Genomic DNA, 6,000 nt, shown 5'->3' on the forward strand with positions numbered 1-6,000 from the left:
ATTTTATTTTATTTTAGTGTAGGGGATGGCTTCATATACACTAAACAAGTGGTCTACCATTGAAATATACCCCCAGCCCTACTATGTGTTTTAAAATAATAGAATGTAACATCCTTTACAATCAAAACGATATGTGTGTGCCAATCAGGGAACTGAATTGATCAGTTTATCAGTAGGTAGGAAAGAAAATTAATGTTTTTTGAGAATCAACTTTGAACTGGTGAGCTTACTTTTTCTCAAAGAAACCCCACACTCCAGGAAGAGCAGGTTGAATGCCCATAGTGTGTCAGTCACTCTCTGAGGGACTGGAGATACAGGAATGAACAGGACAAAGTTCTTGCTCTCACGGACCTTGCATGCATAATGAAGGGTACAAGAACAGGCAAACAAATAAACAAGATAACTTCTGGTAGTGATAAGTTCCTACAGATAAAAATGTCTGCTTAGATAAGGTATTAAGGAAGGCATCTCTGGAGAGTGAAGGAGGGTAGAGAGACAGAACATTCTGTGTACAGAGCAGAATTAATGAGGAGACCATACTTCATTGTCTGAAACTTCATTACCACAAATTAAACAAACAAACAAACAAACAAACAAAGGAAGCATTCAGATGTACTCCAATATGTCAGAAAACAAGGCCTTCAGGAAGATGGAAAATAATTTGATATATACAGTCAGTCCTCCCTACCTGTAGGTTCTGCATCTGTGTATTCAACCTAACATGGATCAAAAATACATGGGAAAAAATTGCATTTGTACCGAACACATACAGACCTTTTTTGTTGTTGTTGTTGTTTGTCTTTATTTCTTAAAAAATACAGTATAACAACTCTACATAGCACTTACATTTTATTATGTATTATAAGTGATTTTGATATGCTTTAAAGTATACGGGCAGCCAAGCACTGTGGCCCATTCCTGTAATCCCAGCAGCTCTGGAGGCTGAGGCAGGAGGATCACAGGTTTGAAGCCAGCCTCAGCAACTCAGCAAGGCTGTAAGCAACCTAGTGAGACTTGTCTCAAAAATAAAAAAAATAAAAAGGGTTGGGGATGTGGCTCAGTGGTTAAGCACTCTTGGGTTCAATCTCTAAAACCAAAATACTACTACTACTACTAATAATAATAATAAGAAGAAGAAGAAGAAGAAGAAGAAGAAGTAGTAGTAGTAGTAGTAAATAAAGTATATGGGAGGATGTGCATAAGTTATATGCAAATATTGTGTCATTTTATAAGAAACTTACTTATAAAATATACCTGCAGAGAGTGCTGGAAAAATCCCTAGAGATACTGAGTGATGACCACATGTTCAAAAACATAAAGGCAGATGGAAAGCAATAGGAAAGAAAATAGAAGACACAGACAGGAATCCAATCATGCAGGGACTTTTGGCTGTGAAAGTGTAGAGTATTTTATTCTAAGCACAGTGAAAAACTATATAATTTTTTAAAATATAAGCTGTAGGAATTTTTTAAAAACGGAATGATGTGATTTGTTTTATCATATAACTTTACTGTTTTGCTTTGCTAATTCATACTTATTCTTCAGGACTCAGGCTAACTCACTTAATAAATTTATCACTCAATAACTTTTTATTGAATGAATGTAGAATGCAAGCATGAACTGACTTCTTTTTAAGAGTAAGTCATTCCTCATGACTAAATTAAAATCCATCAGCTATGTGATCCAAACTCTGCCATTTCAAAAAGAAATGCAAGTAATCTTTTTGATTAAGTTTTTCTCTTTTGTAAAAAAAATGGCCAAAAGGAATCAGATCCAACTTTTTCATATCTATCTTCATTACTGGAATGAAATTAGCAGCAACAGAAAATGTCTAAATATCCAGAAAGTAAACCTATGAAAAGCTTTTGGATTCCCAAATACTGCAGGAGATGCTTGACAAGTTGATATATATGAGTAGGTTCATTAGCAACAGACAGTCTGGATGTATTTCATATTCCAACTAACTTCCAATAATTAATAGCTTAGATGTGTATAAAGAATATGTATGGGCCATTTTAATGTTTTTGTACTATCTTCTCCAAAGTTATCCTCCTTTATTCTCTGCCGCCATCCCTTTTCCATTTATGTTACCCATTTTTTTTCCCATACTCCTTTTTGGTGTCCATGTCCCTAGATACATCATGCCCCCAAGCTTCTTTAAGAAAAGAATAAAATAACTTACAAAAAGCTCAGTAACTTAATGTTTGTCTCTCCCAAATAATTAAATTTAAGAGTTTATCATATAAAGTTTCTACATGGAAATTAAGTACTTCATAATAATTATTCCTTATTTTATTAATTTCTTTCAAAGATGAAATAAAGAAATAATACTTGATCTGATATTATTTTCTTTAATTTTTTTCTCTCCACTTTATATTTTCCTGGAACAATTAAATAAATACCCCTCAGTCAATGAATGAATGCTAACACTTGACAAACTATTTTAATCTCCTGGAGTTTCGAAGTTCTCTTCCATAGAATAAGATCAGGTCTAATCATAGAACAAGAAATTTGGACTAATGACCTCTCCAAGTCCTTTGAGGTCATATATTCCATGTTTCACTAAAATTTCATTAATTTTACAGTGAGAATACTTTATTGGACTCAGTGGACCTTCTGTTAAAAAGAGAAACTTGAGGGCTGGGGATGTGGCTCAAGTGGTAGTGCGCTCACCTGGCATGCGTGCGGCCCGGGTTTGATCCTCAGCACCACATACAAACAAAGATGTTGTGTCCGCTGAAAACTAAAAAAAATAAATAAATATTTAAAAATTCTCTCTCTCTCTCTTTAAAAAAAAATAACAATAGTTTTTTTTTTTTTAAAAAAAGAGAAACTTGATTACCACAGATTAAAAAAAAAACAAACAAAAGAGGCATACAGATGCATCATAATGTATTAAATTCAAGAAGATCCAGGGGCTGGGGTTGTAGCTCAGTGGTAGAATGCCTGCCTCATACACATGAGGCACTGGGTTTGATCCTCAGCACCACATAAAAAGAAATAAAGATTGTGTCATCTACAACTTAAAAAAAAAAAAAGAAAAAAGAAGATCCAGATATCAAATGCCACCAAACAGCAACATACAATAAAATATGCATTCATACTCTTATTGAACAAATTTAATTGTCCACCATGCACCAAGCATTTCACTCAGTTATGGAACATTCACAGGAAAAGAAGACAATGCTATTGTCTCCTTGGAATTTATAATCCAAAAAGCAAGACAAATAAGGCAACTAAATTTAAGAATATGAAGGAGATATTCAGGGTGCTAGGATTGGTGATTAATTAGTTTTAGTTGTGAAGCAGGAGAGAAGGAAAGCCAAGGATGGCTCTCTGTTTCTCATTCAAATTTTTGAGAGTGAGGTGGTGTCATTTACTGAGACAGGAACACAGAAAAGGGGCAGGTTTTGAAAGAGAGGCAGAGGGAGATTGTGAATTTAGGACATGCTAATTGAGAGTAAAACAAATTATTGTAGAAAAAAATCAAAATTTAAATATTTTGGAAAATTACTTGTAAATCTTTTTTAAGAAGGCATTTAAAATCTTTATTTTGAAGAAAAACAAATTCCAAAACCAGTAGAAGGAAGGAAATAATTAAAATTAAAACCAAAATCAATGAAATTGAGAACAAAACAAAAATAGAAAGGATCAATGAAAGGAAGAGTTAGTTCTCTGAAAAAAATTAATAAGCACTAGATATAATAAGATTAAAAAAATTAATAAGCACTAGACAAACTAACCAAATGAGAAGATCCAAATTAGTAAAATTAGAGATGAAAAAGGAGAAATCATCATGTTACAGAAATCCAGACAATCATTAGAGACTATTTTGAAAACTTATGCTCCAATAAATTGGAAAAACTATGGGAAATGGATACTTTTCTAGACACACATGACCTTCCAAAGTTGAATCAAAATCATTATGTTGCCAGATGCAGTAGCGCATGACTGTAATCCCAGCAGTTAGGAGGTTGAGACAGGAGGATTGCAAGTTCAAAGCCAGCCTCAGCAATTTAGCAAGGCCCTAAGCAACTCAGCTAAACCCTGTCTCTAAAGAGAGTAAAAAGAAAAGGACTGGGGATGTGTCTCAGTGCTTGAGTGCCCCTGGTTTCAATCCCCAATACCAATAAAAAAATAAATTTAAAAAAAAAAAAGAAAGAAAGAAAGAAAAAAACATGTTAAGCTAAATAAGCCAAACTCAAAGTCAAAGGTCATATGTTTTCTCTCATATGTGGAAGCTAGAAAAGAAAAAAGGAAAAGAAAGGGGGGGCGGGGAATCTCATAAAATCAATGGGACATCAGTAGAGTAGAGGAAAGGGAAAAAGGGAAGAGAGGAGAGGAAGGAAAGAGGAAATACTGGAGAATGATATTGGTGAAATTATATTGTTGTATCATGTGCATTTGTAAATATTCAATGACAAATCCCACCATTATACACAACTATAATATATCAAAAGTAGAAAAAAAGACTATTTTGAAATAAAGAAAAGGACTGGGGATTTATCTCAGTGGGATGTGTCTCATCTTCAAAAAAATTTCAAATAGAGACACACACCTGCTCTCCCTGCCTCACCATGTGATACTGTGAGTTGCCTCAGGATTCTGCCAGCAAGAAAGCCTTCACCAGCTGGTGCTTCTTGACCTTGGACAGAACTGCAAGCCAAAATAAGCCTCTTTTCTTTGTAACTATTCAATATTTGTATTGTATGATTAGCAACTGAAAAGGAACTAAGGCAAGTACTAATGTGAGAACTCTGTAAGTCATAAGTAAAAAAAAAAAACAAAAACAAATTGTAGGGAGGAAAATTTGTAAATATAGAGTTCCTGTTTAACCTTCACATAACTTCCTCCAGTGGTAACATCTTCTATAACCATTTGTATAATTATCAAAGATAAGAAGTTAATATTACTGTGGGGAGCCACTCTGAGCTATTTAAAAAGTCTTCACTAGGCCTTGAGCAAAGGAGATTTTGGTTTGGCATTGCAAGCTATTTTGTGGCTCCTCCCACTTAATGGATCATGCAATGCACGTGACCTCTGTCTTTGCTGGGCTAGAAAGACTGATCTCCAGAATTGGGCATGACCCATTGGGAACCGGACAACCCACTTCCTACCTTATTTGGCAAACAACATTCTGTAGAAAGCCTTTGAAGTTCCCCCATATAATTAAAGCAAATGTGGGCTCTCACTCTTTCCAGTGTGGAAGTTGACCCCTAAGAGCTGTCCTGCTCTCACTTTCTAAAATTATTTTCTGTGTCATGTTTTTGGTTTTTTTTGCCACCTTCTTTTCTTAGCTTTATTTCACATCCAGCCTGCTTCAGGCAGAGGAATCCCAAATTCCATCACCTGCGCAGTACATGGGCGAGATTTTACATTATAATTTATCAACTAACCTACAGGCTGTATAATTTCCCTAGTTTTACAAATAATGCCTTTTTTTCTGTTCAAGAATCTAATTCAGGATACAACATTGTATTAGTTTCCTCATTTTCCTTAATCTGAGATAGATAGTCTTTCTTTAGTCTTTCCTTGATTCTTTAATTTTTTTTTTTTTGGTACCAAGGATTGAACCCAGGGGTGCTTAACCATGTCCTAGCAGCCCCCCTTTTCATTTTTTTATATTGAGACAGGGTCTTGCTAAATTGCTGAGGCTGTATTCAAACTTGTAATCCTCTTGCTTAAGCCTCATGAATCACGGGGATTACAGATGCTTGCCACCATGCTTGTCTTCCCTCCCTCCCTCCCCTCCTCCCTTCCTTCCTTCCTTCCTTCTTCTTCTTCTTTTTTTTCTTGCACTGGAGATTTAACATAGGGGTATTTTACCACTGAGTTATATCCTCAGCCCTTTTAATTTTTTATTTTGAGACAGTCTTACTAAATTGCTGAGGTTGGACTTGAACTTGAGATCTTCCTGCCTCAGCCTCCAAGTCACTGAGATTACAGGCTTGTATCACCATGCCCTCCCTTGACACTTTTGAATGTCCCTCACTTGGATTT

This window comes from Marmota marmota, unplaced genomic scaffold, assembly GCF_001458135.2.
Source record: "Marmota marmota marmota unplaced genomic scaffold, marMar, whole genome shotgun sequence".
NCBI lineage: Eukaryota > Metazoa > Chordata > Mammalia > Rodentia > Sciuridae > Marmota > Marmota marmota.